The sequence below is a fragment of the Triturus cristatus genome, chromosome 4_2, assembly GCF_964204655.1.
Source record: "Triturus cristatus chromosome 4_2, aTriCri1.1, whole genome shotgun sequence".
Lineage (NCBI taxonomy): Eukaryota > Metazoa > Chordata > Amphibia > Caudata > Salamandridae > Triturus > Triturus cristatus.
Genome location: NC_140586.1, coordinates 668,789,236 through 668,808,692, shown reverse-complemented (window position 1 = coordinate 668,808,692; position 19,457 = coordinate 668,789,236).

Below are 19,457 nucleotides of genomic sequence, written 5' to 3'. Positions count from 1 at the left end.
TTATCACTGGTGGTGCCACCTTCGCCCCGGTCCGGGGTCTTTGAGGATGACCACTGTGCTTTCTCCAGCTTCTTGACAAACATCAATGCGGCCTTTGGATCTGTGAAGAACTGTGTCTTGCCCCCCCTCCTTACGCGTAATTTGGCTGGGTAGAGCAAAGCGTACGATATTTTCTGTTTTTGGGAGATGCACTTAGCAGGGAGGAATTCGTAGTGTGCAGCCTGGACTGCAACTGGACATTACCCTGGTGTCTCACTTCTCCATCTCTTGTGCAGAGCGCAAGATTACGTCCCGGTCACAGTAATTGAGTAGTTTGGCCACTATTGGGCAAGCCAGTGCCCCAGGTGGTGGCCTGGACCCTCGCGATCTGTGGGCTCGCTCCACAATGAATACGGAGAATAGGACAGTTCCAAAGAGTTCGCGCAGCAATACCTCCACGTAGTCTTCTATCTGCGAGATTGCAGTAGATTCCGGTATTCTAATAATGCGGAGGTTATTCCTTCTTGAACGCGATTCCAGGTCATTATTCTTGGCCTTTATCAATTCAAGTACCTTATCCATTTTTAGCATCCATTGTTTTACCATCCGACAGGGCATCATCATTGACTGAGACTCTGGCCTCTAATTGCATGACGCTTTACCCATGGTAGGTAGTAGTGGGCCCACAGTTAGGCAGTGCTGTGGGATTCTTGCTGTGCAGGTGGGTCACCCCTCTTGGTGCCAGTGCAGGTGGGTTGTTTGGGGTTATCCGAGTAGCAGCCAGGAGGGCAAAGCTGCTTTGGTAGCGATCACTCTGCGCTTGTTTCTTCACCCAATTTTGTGGGGGGGTGTCTTCAGTGCCCCGGCCTTGCACTTATGGTTGTTGTCCCCCAGTTACTTCTCCAATTACATCTGCCCTGTCTCACAGTCTCTTTTTCTAAATTACAGTTCACCCCGGATGCGGTGCATTAGGCCAGTTCAATCTGTATGTAGGCCTCACATCACAGCTCTCCAATGTTGTGCGAGGTACAAAACAATGACGGTAACCCAGACAAGTCACTGGACCTGGGTAAACTACGGTAAAAAAAGGGAGCGGTCCCATTGAGAACAAACTATAACATTAACATGAACATCACCTTTAAATAAATTACAATCAATATTTTTCCATGTTAAATATATTGATTCATGTCGAACATGTATTTTTCATGTTCAAAAACAGCACATTTCTCTCTAAAATCGTGAAGAGGTGCCCCAAGAGGGAAGGGAGGGAAAGGAGCAGCAATGTCCGAAAGTGAAGGTTGGTGAGAGAGGGAGGGCAGTGAGCAATATGTACATCCAAATCATTAATGGCCTATCCAGCCTTACCCAAGGCTAACATATTTACAAAACCAAAACCATAATATTTGGAAAGATACAGTGAATCTATCACTGTCATCAATATATGGCAAACAAAAATAAAGCTGTTGATATTTTGACCCAAGGTCCGTGGGGGGCACCCTAAATCCACCAGTTCATGCGGTGGAGAAACTGACAATAATGGGCCAACGGACAACAGGGTCAGAGAGGGATCAATTCCTGTGAAAAATCATTTCGTTATTCTGTAGAGCGTTGGGCAGAATTTAATCAAGGTGCTCCATACAAATCTCAAAGGATTCACGTCCATTGACTGAATTGTTGTTGTGCGGCACCAGCGTGGCCTAGTTTCTCTCTCGGGACTCCTGACACCTCTTCCCCTCTCTCCGCTCACGGTTCAGCCTGCCGTGAGGGGAGCGAGGAGCCACGAGGGAGGGCCGCTGCCACTGCAGAGACACTTTGGGCCCGGGGGAGGTGCCGGATAGCTCCTGCACCATGCAGGGAGACAGCCCGACACCTGACAGCTCCAGACCAGGTTACCAGCCCAGCAATCTGCGCCTTTGTGGCTACAGTGTCCTCTTCCTAGCAATGCCACCACCCACCTACGGCGTCCCCGGCCCACTCACCGGAAGGGTCTGGTGCATGTCTCCGTCCTCTGCCCAGCACCCGTCTGTTCCAATGTTGGCTGTTAACCGTGATCGCCGGGTCCTGCATCAACCGCGGTCCTTCTCGCAGGTAGAAGCGTGGCTCTGCTCGTCCCCGCAGTTGCGACATCAGATTCACTTCGGGCAATAAGCACGTCCAAGTCCCACATTTGGGGTAAAAGGCTGCTTTATTGGACAGGTAGGCAATTCAATACATATTTATATACAGTTCATACTTCAAAACATATTCCACCCTATCACCCCCGCCCCTAAGCAATATCCCCATCGCAACTATTACCCAACCTTATTCGGCCTAATCCTCCTCCCCAAACCCCTATCTCCATCTCCTGCCTACCTCTTGCCTCCAACTACGCTCCCTTGCTTCCCTCTGTCCGAAGCTATTCCTAATGCCCCCAACCCTTCCTGCCTGTCTCGATATCCTCCAACTCTGCCACCTGTCCAAGCGACAACCGCCAAAATAAAAAAATTACATGAAAAGCTTTACATGAAAAAGAAAAACCAATAAAATACATAATGCAAGGGTGGGAGGGCGGGCTAATTTTCTTTTCCCTACCTCACCGCAGTCAGGAGCGAGTGCGCCACATGGAATTTCGCGCTCCTGGGGCTCGCGCTGCTGACTGCCAGCCAATTAGTGCAGCCTCCTGTCCTTAGAGCCGAACTATGTGCCCGAAGCTGCCCGGGGGTGGACACTCTGCGAATGCCATCCCCAGAAGCCCTCATTGTCCAGCAGTCAGGTGGGCTCAATCAGTTCTCGGCTGTTCATTGTCGAGTCCTCCAGGCCACCGCCACACAGGCAAAGCAGCTCCCCTCCAGGCATACGCGGGCCGCGCATCCTCGGAGTGCAGTCATCAGCAGGCCGCGCTGCGCCGGACGGCATTTAGGGCATTCCCCACCTCAGATGGTCTCCACGAGATCAGCGTTTTACACCTCTGGAAGACAGGCACCGGTCTCTATATTTAGGGGTCTTCAGGCGCTTCCCCCCCCCCCCCCCCCATCCACATGATTCCTGCGGAATTTTGGTTTCGCCGGTAGAGGCCACTCAAGGTGCGGCCATCCTGCAGCTGGTTAAGCTATATAAATACCTATACATTTACATAGAGGATTGTTTGCTTTTCTAGTGGTACGCAGTGGGAGTTCTATGCATTTTTAAAGAATTATTAATTTTACATTGTTAATTATTTAATTAATTGTTAATTATGGTAATAATTTAATACTGATTTTCTTAAGTTATATTTTAGTTGTGGGTTGCTGGAGTTGTAGAAAAATATGGTGAGTAGCTGCATTCAATTAAATGGATTTTAATTTAATGTTATTTTTTGTAAAAAGATTATTTTCTGATTATTACTTATGTATATTACCTAATTTATTCATTATTTTGTAACAGTTGTTATGTTTTATTTATTTTAATGTTTGGGTTTTTATATGTTTATTAAACATATATTGTATGTATTTTTGATGCTGTGTTATTTGTTTAGTTGAGTAGGCTGGTGAGAAAATAAAATAAAAATTATATTATTTTATATAATTATTAATTAGAAATTATGTATATTAGTTTGCATGTATTATTTTTATATTTGATTCTGAAATGACAATTTATTTAAAAAAATGTGTTTTTAATTTTTTTATTTATAAATATGCACCAAAGAACAAAGAGTGAAATGATGCAATACAGCGCCACTCCCCCTACCTCCACCCTCCAATCTAGAACAAGCGGGGAAATCCATTTGCTTTTAAACAGTATTCACAATTTTAGGCTTTCGTTAGCGTCCAGAGACGTAAGCTTAATACTGGTTTTAGTAAAAAAAAAAAATACTTAAAGTGCATGTACTTAGAGTGTGGAACCATAAAACATTATGATACTACGATTCTCAGGTAAGAGTTCATTAAATATTAAGTGAACAGTGCAAGAAACGCAAACAAACAACATCAGACAAGATTAGTGTATGGCATATGTTGGTTAAGGTCGATCTACCAACGATTAAAGTACAGTACATCGGTCATCACGTTAAATAAATAAACCTTTCATTTTTTAAAGAATGCGACTTTTCTGTACACACAAAAAAAAAAGGTAAAAAACAGCTAAGCCAGACTCGAGGCTCGGTGGAGTTTCGCTTCCATCCCCAAAAAAATGAGCTAGGAGTTCGTCTGGCTAAGCCACCTAGATAGGGGTTCCCAAATTACTAAACCCTTCTTTTTGGCCGGGATACCTTTTTTTGCATAGATAGCCTTCTCAAGGTTGCAAGTCGCAACAAGTCGGGCCAACCACTGAGAGAATAATATGGGATTTGAGTCTATCCATGCCGACGTTATACATAGCCTGTAAATTGTCATGGCAACAAAAATTAAAGCCCCACCACTTGTCCTATCGATCGTATCTTGTATAGCCAGCAGGATGGTCGTAGGGGTTAGCTGAATATCACGTAATATGACTGCCCTAAGAAAGTCTTGAATATTTTTAAGCAATGGGCCAAGTTCTACACAGGTGGCAGACATATGAACAGAGTCTGCGCTAAATTCAGCACATCTAGGACAATATGTGCCTTTACCGGTCCCCCATTTTGCAATTCTGCTAGGTGTAATGTATAGAAAAAAGCCAGTTTTGTCAAACAGTGCCTGTAAATTGGCAGATAACAAACGCTCTGAGCGGATTGCAAGGCTAGATAAAAGACGTTGTTAGAAGTATCCAATTTGTTTTGCCATTTGCTTGCAATTATGTCCAAGTCGTCAGTCATTTGGCTATTCAGTATAGAATAGATGTACCCGATACGATGCTTGATAGGTCGTTTAGTCTATCAATAAGATCATTTTACACAAACCCCACAGGCCCACCAGCCTTGCATGGCAAAAAGTCCCTGATAGCAAGATATTTGTAAGTCTCATTATGGCTCAGGCTGAATTGGGTCTTAAGATCGTCGAAGGGCCGGATTCCTTCGGCTGAATACAAGGCTCCCAGTTTTAGCATGCCTGAATTGAACCAGTTTTGAAGATATGACCTCCCAAAGATGGCAGGCAAGTTAGCTCTGTTATTAATAGGAGTGTAGTGGTGCAATCTGTCTACATCTAAGAGCTTGCGAAAAGCGGAAAAGACCCTAAAGGTTCCCATCAGGGTCTTAAATCTGACCCTCTTGTAGTACCCAAATTCAACTTGCCGCCACAGGCAACCCCAGGCTTCAGACCCAAGTAATAGTTCAAAAAGAGACAGGGGCCCTGTTGTTAGAATAGAGGGTTACTTTTGCATCAATATAGTACAATTCTGCAGGATGGTGGCCAATAATATAATCTTAAATTTGGGAGCGTCCAACCCCCTCTTTAATGAGGGAGAGATAGAAACTTAAATGCTCTCCTTGGCTGAGAGTATGCCCAGATAAATTGAGGATTAAGCTGTTAAAATCTTTGAAGCATTACATTTGTGAATTCATGGGGGAGAGCTCTAAAATAATAAAGACGTTTGAAGAAAAAAAATCATCTTGAGAACATTACACCGGCCCACTATGTTCAGATGTAAATTATTAATCCGGTCAAGCGCTCTTTCTGTCCCTACCACCAGAGGGTTCAGATTTTCACTGACAATTAGGTCATTGTCAGCCACAATGTTTACTCCTAAGTATTTGGCCCAGGGGACAACCCTGCGGTCTGTCCATTTGATCTTCTTATTTAAGATGGTCAGTGTCTTTCCTTTATTTAATGCGTAGCCAGAGATCTTCCCAAATCCTTGAGCCTCTCGCTCTCTAGCTAAAATAGCTTTCTTTGGGTCCGGATTCACCAATGCTAGATCATCTGCGTAAGCCATAATCTTAGTTTCTAAACCAAGTCTATTTACAGTCAGGATTTCTAGATTATTTCGAGTTTTTTTTATGAAAGGGTCTATGTATATGGCAAAGAGCAGCGGGAAGCAAGGACAACCCTGCTGAGTCCCACGTGAGATTTCAATCTGCTCCGTTAGTTACCTGTTTATTGAAAGCCTGGCTGTGAAGTTAAGATATAAGGCTTGAATAGCTTGAAGAGGCTTGGGCCCAAAATACATCTTCCTCATGACGCACCAGAGAAATTGCCAGGAGACCCGATCAAATGTTTTTTCAGCATCGAGTAGAATATTGTAATCGGGTCCCCTATCATCTGTGCTGCGTCAAACAAGGTGAATGTCTGCCGAATGTGGTCTATAGTGCCTTTTTTAGGAATTAACGCATGCTGACACTTGGAGACAAGATGTTCAATTTTGGAGGATATTCTGGACGTGAAGATTTTGGAATAGACTTTGGAGTCTCCATTGATGAGCATAATTGGCCGATAGGAACCCATTTCTAGAGGTGATTTATCTTTCTTTGGGAAGATTATAATATTAGCTGTCGACCATGAAGCAGGTGGAGGAGCGCCTTTAAAGATTAAAACTACTAAGGTAGTAAAAAAATTCTTTAGCTGAGAAGAACATTTTTTATAAAATTCTACTGGGATGCAGTTGGAGCCAGCCGTTTTACCATCTGGTAGATTTGATAATGCCTTAGCGATTTCCTCCCATGAGGGAGGGTCTTCTAGTTGATCGTGGGCATCTGTGCTAAGTTGCCTTAAAGGGACTGCGTCTAGATAGTTAGCGATCCCTTCCCGCCTACATTCCAGTGGGCCGGCGTCCTTTTCTGTGTACAGGCCTTTATAAAACTCTCGAAAAGCCCCTCGTATTTTATTCCAGTCACTAGTAATCTCCCCTGTGGAAACCTGTATTGAGTGTATTTCATTGGTGGTAACCTGCTGTCTAGTTCTAATGGCCAACTGATAGCCAATTAGCTTGCTGCCCTCGTATATTTTATCGTAAGCAGATGCCCATTTTGAAGCGACTTTCTCTGTAAGTATCAACCCGATTTCAGCTTTGATGGCTGCGGCTTCTAGTTGTGCTGTTTTGATTTCAACCCCCATCTGGTCTGCCCCTGTTAGTTTCTCTTCTACCTTTGCCAGCTTATTCTGGAGCTCCAAGATCTGTGCTTTTTCTCATTTTGTTTTCCTTAGGGAGTACCGTAAGGTCTCCCCGCGGATGCACGCTTTCAGCGCATCCCAAACAACCGTAGCTGGGGCAGACCCAGTGTTTGTTTCAAGGAACTCCTGAATCCAGCTTTTCATATAAGTCTGGTATCCAGTATCGTACAAAAGCACTCTCTCGAAGCTCCAGGACGAGATTTCTTTGCGGGACGCCAAGCCTTTTATATCTAGAATAAGCAGATTATGATCTGCCGGATATCGCGGGCGGTGTCGATAGCACAGTCACAAATCAGAGATGACGAAAACAAAAAATAATCTAGCCTTGCTAAGGAGAGGTGCGGGGCTGAGTAATATGTAAAACCTGTCTGGTTTGGTTTGAGATTAGCCCACACATCGATGAGCCCATGAGTATGCATTACATTTCTTAAAGCTTGGTATACTTTTGGCTTCTGGCCTGTATACCTCCACTGATTATTCACCCTCCAGTTGCTGGGTAAATTGATATTGAGATCCCCACATATAACAACTGGGAGAGGCCAATGGACTAATTCCCTTGAGATCCAGTTAATTACCCCAGGGTCATCAGCAGTGCTCCCGTATATGGAGCATAAAGTAAAGGAAAATTCGATTGACAGCCGGCATTCTGCTATGACCCATCTCCCAAGATGGACAGACTTCATACGAATGGATTGTAGTAAATGATTCCGTTGGACCACGATCCCTATGCCCCCCCAATTACACTATACCCCATCATGTCATTTCTTCAAGTTGAAGGGAAGCTGTGGGCTCGTTAGACCTCAAGGTCCCAGTTCCAATCCGAATGTTCTGGAAAGGCTCCTCGCAGGAGTTTCACAATGAAGCACCGTGGATCTTCTCCCTCCACCCCTTCAGGAATCCCTAGTAGGCAGAGGTTGTTCTGTAGCTGTCTGTTCTCCTGTTCTTCCAACTTCCACATCATATCTGTCAAGCAAGCGCTTTGGGAAGAACCTAGATCTTTCAAGGTGGTAACTTTGGTTCCCAGACTTTCAGTGCGGTCTTCGACCATGGTAACCCGATCACCAATGTCAGTGCAGATTTTGTTCAGCTTGCAGTTTCTTGGCGGCACCCTTAGCGAGGCGGCTGTCTGATCGAATCTCTTACTGAAACTGTTTAATCGAGACCAGTATAGATGTTAGGGAGGGTTCTTTCATAGGCTCCGGGGTGACTCTTGTGTTCTCCAGGTTTAAGGTTTTGGTAGGTTCAAAGGAAAAGGTTAACTGAGAATCTGAATAATCCCATTTAAGCTGGCTACATCTCTTTGACTAACTGCGTGCACTTTTCTGTCGCTGGACAGATCCAGTTTCTTTAGGGGGATTGCTATCATTGTTGTCAGATAGATCTCCATCACTTGAGCTAGATGCCTCAGAGTCAGAACTATCCGACACTGAAAAAAAATGTTCACCAGTAGATTCAGGAGTCTGAGGATCCTGAGACACCAGATTATTATCAGAGCCTTGGTGAAGGGTTGCGAGTCCAGTTGTCTTAATTTCCAGCTTGTCGGAAGCAGAGTCTCCAGGGGCTAAAGGGACCGTTGCGCTCGCTTTCCCATCAATGGAGACCAAGGGGGGAGCTGCCGGCTTAGTAGTATCGGTAAAGCACATAGATCCCTCTGTGCCAGATGATTGATCCCTGGGCACCGCTGCCTGAACAGGAGTCTGGTTTTCCTTTGTAAGCACGACCGGCTGTGGCGGGTTAGAATGACCCATTTTGTAAGACAAAGAAGCACAGAATTTGCCTTCTCCCTCGGGGATTGATGCAGCTTCTCCTTTAGGGGCCGGATGTTTTGCGATGGGGAACAGTTTGGCAATTGAGGGTTGAGAGCTTGCACCCTCCTTAGGAGCTCCATCCCCCCGGTCTCCCCGCAATCCTTATGGAGACCCCAACCTCCCGTTTACCTTTGTGCGCGGTGTTCAGCCCCTCCACAGCACCCTGACTGGCACTGACAGGAGCGGCTTAAGCTTTAGACCCTCCTCGGGAGGACATGCTCAGCCTGGAATGAAGTTGAGCTTCTTCGAGGGCCCACGCAGCTTCCTCCACAGAAGTAAAGCAGAGCAGAAGGACAGCAGCCGACCAACGTATAAGGTTGTCCCAAGCCTTTTTTGCCGAGACAGACCGTAAACTGCCGATACCGTTGCAGGCACCAGAGGCATTTGAGTAGCGGCGGCAGGCTTTTCCAAGCAGTCCCAGTGCTTTGCAAAGCTGCGTCCCTGAGCCAGACAGCATAGCCGACGGCCGAGCTTCCCTCACGACTTGGGCGGCAGTGTGGGTGAGAATCACACAGGCACCATCTTGCGCCGAGATGACATTTATCTAAAAGTATTTTATTTTTTTAATACACAAGTGATTTATTATTGAGTTAATTTTTTTTAGTTAGTGTAGTTGATGTTGGTATTTTATTTAATTTTTTAAAATATATATATATTTTTTTAAACTATATATTTTTATTGTACTCTGATTTAATATTTAACCCCTCCGACGTCAAACACTTTACCTACTGTTAGATTGGAGTAGGAATGGTAAACTTAACCCCTCATAAGTCCAACACTTTCCCTACAGTTGTGCAGACTGGAGAAAGAATAGTAAATTTAACCCCTTCGAAGTCCAAATCTTTCCCTACTGTTGCTTAGACTGGAGTGGGAATATTAAATTTCACCTCTCCAAAGTCCCACACTTTCTCTACTGTTGCTTATATTTGGAGTCGGACTAGTAAATCTAACCCCTCCGAAGTATAACACTTTCTCTATTTTTGCCCTAAATAGAGTAGGAATAGTAAATTTAACCCATTCAAAACTAAACGCTTTCCCTTCTGTTGCTTAGACTGGAGTGGAAATATTAAATAGCACCCCTCTGAAGTCCAACGCTGTCCCTAATGTTGCATAGATTGGAGCGGTAATAGTAAATCTAACCCCTCCAAAGTCCAATGCTTTCTCTACTGTTGCTTAGACTGGAGTGGGAATAGTAAATGTCAACCCTCCAAAGTCTAACACTTTCCCTACTGTTGCTTAGACTGGAGTAGGAATAATAATTCTGAGCCCTGCTTAGGCCAATGCTTTCCCTACTGTTGCACTGACAGGAGTAGGAATAGTAAATCCAACGCCTCCAAAGTCCAACTTTTTCCTCACTGTTGCACACTGGAGTGGAAAAATAGTATATTTTATTTTCATAGACTGCAATAGTTTTCATACTAGTGGTTAAATAGATTTTGTATTATTATTATGTGTTTTGTTTTATATATTTATATTATTTATTTAAATATTTAAAGCATTTGTATTTATTGCCTGAATTCATTAATATATTTTGTTATTGCTATTGAACTGTTTATATTTTGAATGGTTGTTTTTTTGTGTGTATCTATTCTGAATATATATTAATTTATAATTGGCCGCAAAAAGGGGCTCCTCTTGGCCTCCACACCAATCCACCCCCTGTTTCAAACGCCTCACAGTGGGTGGCCTGGCCTGGGACCACAAGACGGCAATGTCCCGTTATCTGCTCGGGATCCGTCCAGGCCCTCCAACACCCCGAGCAGCAGGCGCAGCGGATCATAGGGAACCACCCAACCCAGGGCACCCGTGAGCTCCTCTTCCACACCCCTCCAGAACGATTCAATAACAGGGCATTGCCAGACCACATGAAAGAAGTCCGCATTGGTATGAGAGTAACGCGCGCAGGCTGAGGAGGACCACAGGTTAGCTTTATACAACCTCTCAGGTGTGAGGTAGGCCGCATGTAGGAAATAAAGTTGGGTAAGGCGAAGTTTGGAGGAGGTTGTCAATGTCTTGGGCGCCATAAGGGCCTCCCTCAGTCCGCCTCCTCCAGGGGACCTACAGTAATATATTAAAAAAAATAATGTAATCTAAAATAAAACATTATGTTACACTATATATATATATATTTTTTTTTCTATGTATATATTACCTACTGGCAGTCGCCAGTAGGTAGTTATAGTTAGGACCTATTTTCCATAGGAAATCCGCAACATTCTATTTGGAATAACGTTGGCGCCGATTGACGAATCTTCGCGAAATTTTCCAGACTTTTGGCCGGCTCTAGTCCACTCCTATCCTGAAAATTTCACGGTGATTCGTCAAGCGGGAGCTGAGAAAAAAGGGGGGTCCCAAAACGCGTTTTCTCCATGCATTTTCCCATAGGACATGTTGACGCAGCTACAGCCCGAACTGCTCAATGGAATTACACCAAATTTGGCAAAGAGGTAGCCCTCAGTTCAGACTCGTGCCTTTTGCTTAAATGGTGTAAATCCGATAAGTAGTTCCTGAGAAAATTAGAGTTAAAAAGATAGATATATCTGGGCGGAGGCTAACCACACATCTCATCGTGAGATTTGATTGGCTGTCAGTGCTTCATCCAAGAAGTGTTGGCAGCCATCTTGGGGCCAATATACATGATAGCACCTCATTAAAAAGCATTGCAGTTAATAGAAGGTTAAGACTTTAGTTACATTATAAATCATTTGTTGATGGTACCATACTCATTTTAGGAATTGTGGTGTGTTCTAAGGTGATTTCACCGTGTGAAAAAGCCTTCTGCTGTGATATCATGAATCATGTTTGAGAGAAAACAATTTTCTCATGCTTTTCCCGCAGAGATTTGGAAGGTGATCTATAAGCTAAACTGAGAGCATATTTTCTATAAATTCACATTATCTTTCTCAGTCATGTGAGAATGAAGTCTGACATTCTCAGTAAAACATGTACATCCAACAAGGGCAGAGACTGTCAGTTGATTCCTTTGTGTTCTACTGTAGCTTCCCAGAGTGTTCTAAAGAACAACTAGAGCGCTAACAGTCCTACTTATGACAAACCTATTGCACACCTGAAGCCATCTTGATTGGAATAAAGTGGTAACTCTTAAAACATTTAATTTAAAAAGGAACAAAATGAGGGGGTTCATTTTGCCATAGAAAGTATGATTAGTGCTGCAGAAAGAAATATTAGGGCACATTTTGAGTGACTTCTCAAATCCTCTTCTATTTCATTAAAAAATTCTGACATGCAGACTGACACATGCACTTTCAATACCAGCAGCAGACTTCCCTGGTGTGCAGTAGCTTTACTACAGTGATCTAATAAGCAACTAGAGTGCTAACATTTTGAATTTATGGCAAATGTGTGACACATCTGAATGCCGTCTTGATGGAATCAAAGTAAAAAACTGAAAGTATTTCCTACTGAGGAGACTGTAGTAAATGAGGAAATTAGGAAACTTCATAACAAATAAGTCTCCCAAAATGGCCACCAGAAACAAAAGAGCCCAAATGTAGCCCAAATATCACCCAAATGTAGCCCAAGTGTAGCCCAATGACAGAAAGTCCCAGAGTGTTCTAACGAACAACTAGAGCGCTAACAGTCTTACTTATGACAACAGTATGGCACACCTGAAGCCATCTTCATTGGAATAAAGTGGTAACTCTTAAAACATTTAATTTACAAAGGAACAAAATGAGGGGGGTTCATTTTGCCATAGAAATTATGATTAGTGCTGCAGAAAGAAAAATTAGGGCACATTTTGACTTCTTAAATCCTCTTCTATTTCGTTAAAAAATTCTGACATGCAGACTGAAACATGCACTTTGAATACCAGCAGCATACTTCCCTGGTGAGCAGTAGCTTTACTACAGTGATCTAATGAGCAACTAGAGTGCTATCATTCACAATTTATGGCAAATGTGTGACACATCTGAATGCCTTCTTGATGGAACCAAAGTAAAAAACTGAAAGTATTTACTACTGAGGAGACTGCAGTAAATGAGGAAATTAGGAAACTTCATAACAAATAAATCTCCCAAGATGGCCACCAGAGACAAAAGAGCCCAAATGTAGCCCAAATATCACCCAGATGTAGCCCAAGTATAGCCCAGTGACAGAATGTCCCAGAGTGTTCTAACGAACAACCAGAGCGCTAACAGTCTTACTTATGACAAAAGTATGGCACACCTGAAGCCATCTTGATTAGAATAAAGAGGTAAAACTTCAAACATTTAATTTAAAAAGGAACAAAATGAGGGGGTTCATTTTGCCGTAGAAATTATGATTAGTGCTGCAGAAAGAAAAATTAGGGCACATTTTGACTTCTCAAATCCTCTTCTATTTCATAAAAAAATTCTGACATGCAGACTGAAACATGCACTTTGAATAGCAGCAGCAGACTTCCCTGGTGAGCAGTAGCTTTACTACAGTGATCTAATGAGCAACTAGAGTGCTAACATTCAGAATTTATGGCACATGTGTGACACATCTGAATGCCTTCTTGATGGAACCAAAGTAAAAAAGTGAAAGTATTTCCAACTGAGGAGACTGCAGTAAATGAGGAAATTAGGAAACTTCATAACAAATAAATCTCCCAAGATGGCCACCAGAGACAAAAGAACCCAAATGTAGCCCAAATATCACCCAGATGTAGCCCAAGTATAGCCCAATGACAGAATGTCCCAGAGTGTTCTTAAGAACAACTAGAGCGCTTACTGTCTTACGTGTGACAAAAGTATGGCACACCTGAAGCCATCTTGATTGTAATAAACTAGTAACACTTAAAACATTTAATTTAAAAAGGAACACAATGAGGGGGTTCATTTTGCCATAGAAATTATGATTAGTGCTGAAAAAAGAAAAATTAGGGCACATTTTGACAGACTTCTCAAATCCTCTTCTATGTCATTAAAAAATTCTGATATGCAGACTGAAACATGCACTTTTAATACCAGCAGCAGACTTCCGTGGTGAGCAGTAGCTTTACTACAGTGATCTAATGAGCAACTAGAGTGCTAACATTCAGAATTTATGGCAAATGTGTGACATATCTGAATGCCTTCTTGATGGAACCAAAGTAAAAAACTGAAAGTATTTCCTACTGAGGAGACTGCAGTTAATGAGGAAATTAGGAAACTTCATAACAAATAAATCTCCCAAGATGGCCACCAGAGACAAAGGAGCCCAAATGTAGCCCAAATATCACCCAGATGTAGCCAAAGTATAGCCCAATGACAGAATGTCCCAGAGTGTTCTAACGAACAACCAGAGCGCTAACAGTCTTACTTATGACAAACGTATGGCACACCTGAAGCCATCTTGATTAGAATAACGTGGTAAAACTTCAAACATTTAATTTAAAAAGGAACAAAATGAGGGGGTTCATTTTGCCGTAGAAATTATGATTAGTGCTGCAGAAAGAAAAATTAGGGCACATTTTGACTTCTCAAATCCTCTTCTATTTCATAAAAAAATTCTGACATGCAGACTGAAACATGCACTTTGAATAGCAGCAGCAGACTTCCCTGGTGAGCAGTAGCTTTACTACAGTGATCTAATGAGCAACTAGAGTGCTAACATTCAGAATGTATGGCAAATGTGTGACACATCTGAATGCCTTCTTGATGGAACCAAAGTAAAAAACTGAAAGTATTTCCAACTGAGGAGACTGCAGTAAATGAGGAAATTAGGAAACTTCATAACAAATAAATCTCCCAAGATGGCCACCAGAGACAAAAGAACCCAAATGTAGCCCAAATATCACCCAGAGGTAGCCCAAGTATAGCCCAATGACAGAATGTCCCAGAGTGTTCTTAAGAACAACTAGAGCGCTTACTGTCTTACTTATGACAAAAGTATGGCACACCTGAAGCCATCTTGATTGAAAAAAACTGGTAACACTTAAAACATTTAATTTAAAAAGGAACACAATGAGGGGGTTCATTTTGCCATATAAATTATGATTAGTGCTGAAGAAAGAAAAATTAGGGCACATTTTGAGAGACTTCTCAAATCCTCTTCTATGTCATTAAAAAATTCTGATATGCAGACTGAAACATGCACTTTTAATACCAGCAGCAGACTTCCGTGGTGAGCAGTAGCTTTACTACAGTGATCTAATGAGCAACTAGAGTGCTAACATTCAGAATTTATGGCAAATGTGTGACATATCTGAATACCTTCTTGATGGAATAAAAAAATAAAAAACTGAAAGCATTTCCTACTGAGGAGACTGCCGTAAATGAGGAAATTAGGAAACTTCATAACAAATAAATCTCCCAAGATGGCCACCAGAGACAAAAGAGCCCAAATGCAGCACAAATATCACCCAGATGTAGCCCACATGTAGCCCAATGACAGAAGTGTGCAAAACACTTATTTTTTGTGTCTTTGCAGTTTTATATAGTGCAGACTTGTCAGGTATTGGTGTACTTTACATGAGCATTGGTTACATCACACAAGATCAAATTCATTTTGGTTGTAGACATGGGGAGATTAAGTGATTTGACCAGAATCACAGAATGTTGAGCTGAAGCAGAAACTCCAACCTGGTTCCCCAGTTGCAAAGTCTGCAGCTCTGGAAGTAACACCACATCCTCTCCCCTAAGTGCAACATTTAATCAAGTGGTCAACTGGATAAAAAAACATAAAGATTACAAATAACTTAAAAGTTCTTTGTCGCTATTTGAAAACTCAGAAAATATGACCTCATTTTAGTTTTTTAGAGCACTAACCATAATTTTGATGCAAATAAGACCCTCTCATATATGTAATTTCTAAAGGAAATGCTCTAGGTATCACAGTTTTCATTACATCAAGATGACGTCAGCCGTTCCACACTTTTGTAATAAATATAGAATGTTAGCAATCTAGTTGTTCATTGGGATACTGTTGAGAGGCAGAGGCCAGGGGCACGGACTCTGAAAATTGAAGGCAGGTAGGAGAGTGCAGAGGTAACAATTTGACCACACTGGGCAGGCAGGAAGGGCAGTGGCAGCACAACAGACTATGGAGGGCAGTGGGAAGGGGGGCAGGGGCAACAAACCAACAATACAGGACTGGCAAGTGAGGCTGTGGCAATATAATAGACCATTGTGGGCAGAAGGAAGAGGCAGTGGTAGTACAGCCATACATGCCAACAGACCCGTTTCAGCCAGGAAACGTCCAATGTTTTGAAGCTCAAATGGGCTTTATTTGATCTGTCTCCTGTCTACAATCTCCTCTTTTTCAATGTAACTCAAAGGGGAAAATCAATACCCCAGTTTTTTTTCAAAATCTCCCTCTCACCAAGTTCAAAATGTTCGCAAGTATGGTACATTGGATCATGGTAGGCAGGAGGAATTGGGGTAGGGACATGGACTCGGATAACAGAGGACAGGCGGGACATGGAGAGGTGCACCAAACTGACCCTACAGGGTAGGCATCAGGGTTTGCAGCAGCACAATACACCACACAGGGCATGCGGGATGGGAGTGCAGCACAACAATCCATAGAAAGCAATAGGGAGGGGACAGGACCATGCACATGGACAACAGAGAACAGAGGGGAAAGAGGCAATGGTAGCTAGCTGACCATAATGGACAGACAGGAGAGAAAGCTGCAGCATAATAGACCATAAAGGGCAGGAGGGACAGATCAGGGGCATTACAATGGAACAGACAAGCCAGGAGGGAAGGAATAGGGGTCTGCACATGGAAACAGAGGGCTGGGGGCAAGAGGGCAGGGCAGGAGCAGCAAGATGACCATGGAGGTCAGGCAGGATGGACACTAGAAACAAGACACACCATGGAGAGCAACAGTGAGACTATGATGGCATACACACAGACCATGGAGGGAAGGTGGGAGGGGGTCAGGGGCAGCTAGCTGACCACACAGGGAAGGTGGGAGGGGCCATGGCAGCACAGAAGACCATGTATGGCAAGCGGGAGGGTTAGTGGCAGCACAATGGCTATGATGGGCAAAAAGGAGGGTGCATGGGTATGCACAAAGGACCATGGAGGATAGAAGGGAGGGTCAGGACCTGGGCACAGACAAGAGAGTTGCAAAATGTAATGCCCGTGAAAAGGGTAGGTGGACGCAGTGTTACATAGAACGTAGTCCAGAGAGCACGATTGAAAATGAAAAATAGATTTAGTATATGGTATAAACTATGCACCAAAAAGTGTGATATAAGATGAACCGGGGCGTGAAATATAATATGCAATACATTGTGCGCAATGACAGATTCATTGGAGAGCGCGAGATAGCACAGGCACTAGCGCGTGCTATGAGATATGCGCCTTGGAGTTTAATATGCACAGGGCAGTGTTATGTAACCTAACTAGTCTCTAAAGTTGTAATATAAAATATGTGCTGGGGAGTGTAACGTTGCATATGCACTGTGACAAAGATATGGATCCCAGATTGTAATATGTATGGCATAGTGCTGTGCGTTATAACATAGGCATCAAGGAAGGCACGTTAGATGGGGCAATATAACCCGTGCGAAGGCAAGTGTGGCATGACATATTCACGGGGTGGTGTTACAGTGCACATAGGCTAGAGAGTATCTAAGCATACGCACTAGCTGGTGGAATACAACAAAGAGGTGTGTGGGACTCGGCGGGCACTGGTGGGTGTAACACAGCATTGGGCTCAGCCAGGAGCACGCTGTGACTCTCAAGTGAGGTTTGTCTCCTTTCCAGAGAGTAAAATAAAAAGTACTACACATCCGGCGGTGGATGTGTGGTTTATTAACCGCCCGGGGGGTTTCTTGCATAATTTGGTCGAATTTTTGTCGAATCCCCTTTGAATGGCTTGGTGTGCGTGTGTATTAAATGTGCCCGTCAATAGCTACCCATGTTTGTATAAATAAACGACAAGGGTGTCTACTTGGAGAGTACCCACCGGCGGGGGCGCAGGGATTAGGCACGGTAGGGCGTCAGACTCGTCAGAGCTTCACTAGCAGTGTAAATACATTCCACGTGGATTCATTGTATGCATAGTCGCCTTTTAATGAATATCACGCAAATCATCATGGTGATAGGTACTTACGGTTTGTCCAGCATGTCCTAGGTGTTTCTATAAATATATATATATATTTTAAATAATAAAAAACAAAGGCCGGCCCCGGTGGATGGGTCCCCGGGGCCATAAGTGGCCTGAGGAGGGGGGCAAAGCAGCCCCCCTCCTAAAGAATAAAAAAAAAGGCCATGACCCAGGGGTTGGGGTCCCCGGGGCCGATTAAGGCCTTGGGAGGGGGGCCACGCGGCCCCCTTCCAAATTTAGTTTTTTTCAACAAACAAACTTAGGGTGCAGGCCCTGGGGGATGGGGTCCCCAGGGCCAATCAATTAGAAAAAGAAGGGGGGGCCACACAGCCCTCCTTCTTAAAAAAATAAAATAAATAAAAGACAGGCATTGCGCCGGAGGCCACGCCCCCTCCTTGCAGCACTCTGCAAACGCGCCCCCTGGCCAGTTGTAAGTTGGGGAATTAATTCCCCTTCAATACTGAGGGTCCCTGAGGGCCAACTAGCCCAACAGGCATCTCCAGTATGCACCAGGGAGCTGCGTTGCAGACAGGTGATCTGAGGCCACACCCCTTTTTACACCTCTCTTCAACGCAGCTCTGTGGTTCTTACTGGAGGTACCTAGTGGACTAGTTGGACCCTAGGGACCCTCAGGATTCAAATGAACTTAATCTCCCAACTAAAAATGGCCACAGGGCGTGTTTACACAGTGGTGAAGGGAGGGGACGGGGCCTGAGTTAACGTGTGCAAACACGCCCTGTGGCGCGTTTTAAGTTGGGGAAATAATTCCCCTTCAATCCTGAGGGACCCTGGGGGCCAACTAGCCCACCAGGTGCTTCCAGTAAGCGCCACTGCACTGCGTTGCAGAGAAGTGGTCTAGGCCGTGCCCCTTTTTACATCTCTCTGCAACGCAGCTCTGTGGCGCTTACTGGAGGTACCTAGTGGTCTAGTTGGACCATAGGGACCCTCAGGATTCAAGGGGACTTAATCTCCCAACTTAAAACGGCCACAGGGCGTGTTTACACAGTGGGGAAGGGAGGGGACGGGGCCTGAGGTGACGTGTGCAAAAACACCCTGTGGCGCGTTTTAAGAGGTAGTTTTAATCCCCTGCCCTATTATATTCTAGGGGCTTACAGAGTAGGTCATGCTAATCACAGGGGGACCCCAACACATAGAGTTCCCTAGTGTATGTAGGTGTTTTCACTATATTCTGAGTGTCTTTTAACATAGCACTGGCTCTAGGACTGGTTAGTCAGACTCAGTTACCGCCAGTATCCGTCTGAAAAAGTTGAGGGTAGAGGATGATTTTGCAACAAGGCTTCTTTCTGCTCTTCTGTTTGTTCTTTCTGCACGTTATCCTTCTTCCTGCACTTTTCTTCGTCTTTGAGGACTTCTGTTGCTTCTTTCTGCATTTCTTTTTTTTCTTTCTCTGCGTTTTTTCTTCTTTCTTCACATGTTCTATCTCTGTAGACATAGTTAGAAATGAGCATTTAAAAAACCTTTGAAATTCACTGAAAAAACCATAGGTTTCAGGCACGTTATAGTTAGGAATTAGCATTTAAAACACCTTAGAAATTCACTGAAAAAAACATAGGTTTCAGGGGCGTTATAGTTAGCTGGACTTTTCACTCGTACAAAACCATTGAAATTCCCCCGTTATAGTTAGTTCAGCTAACTATAA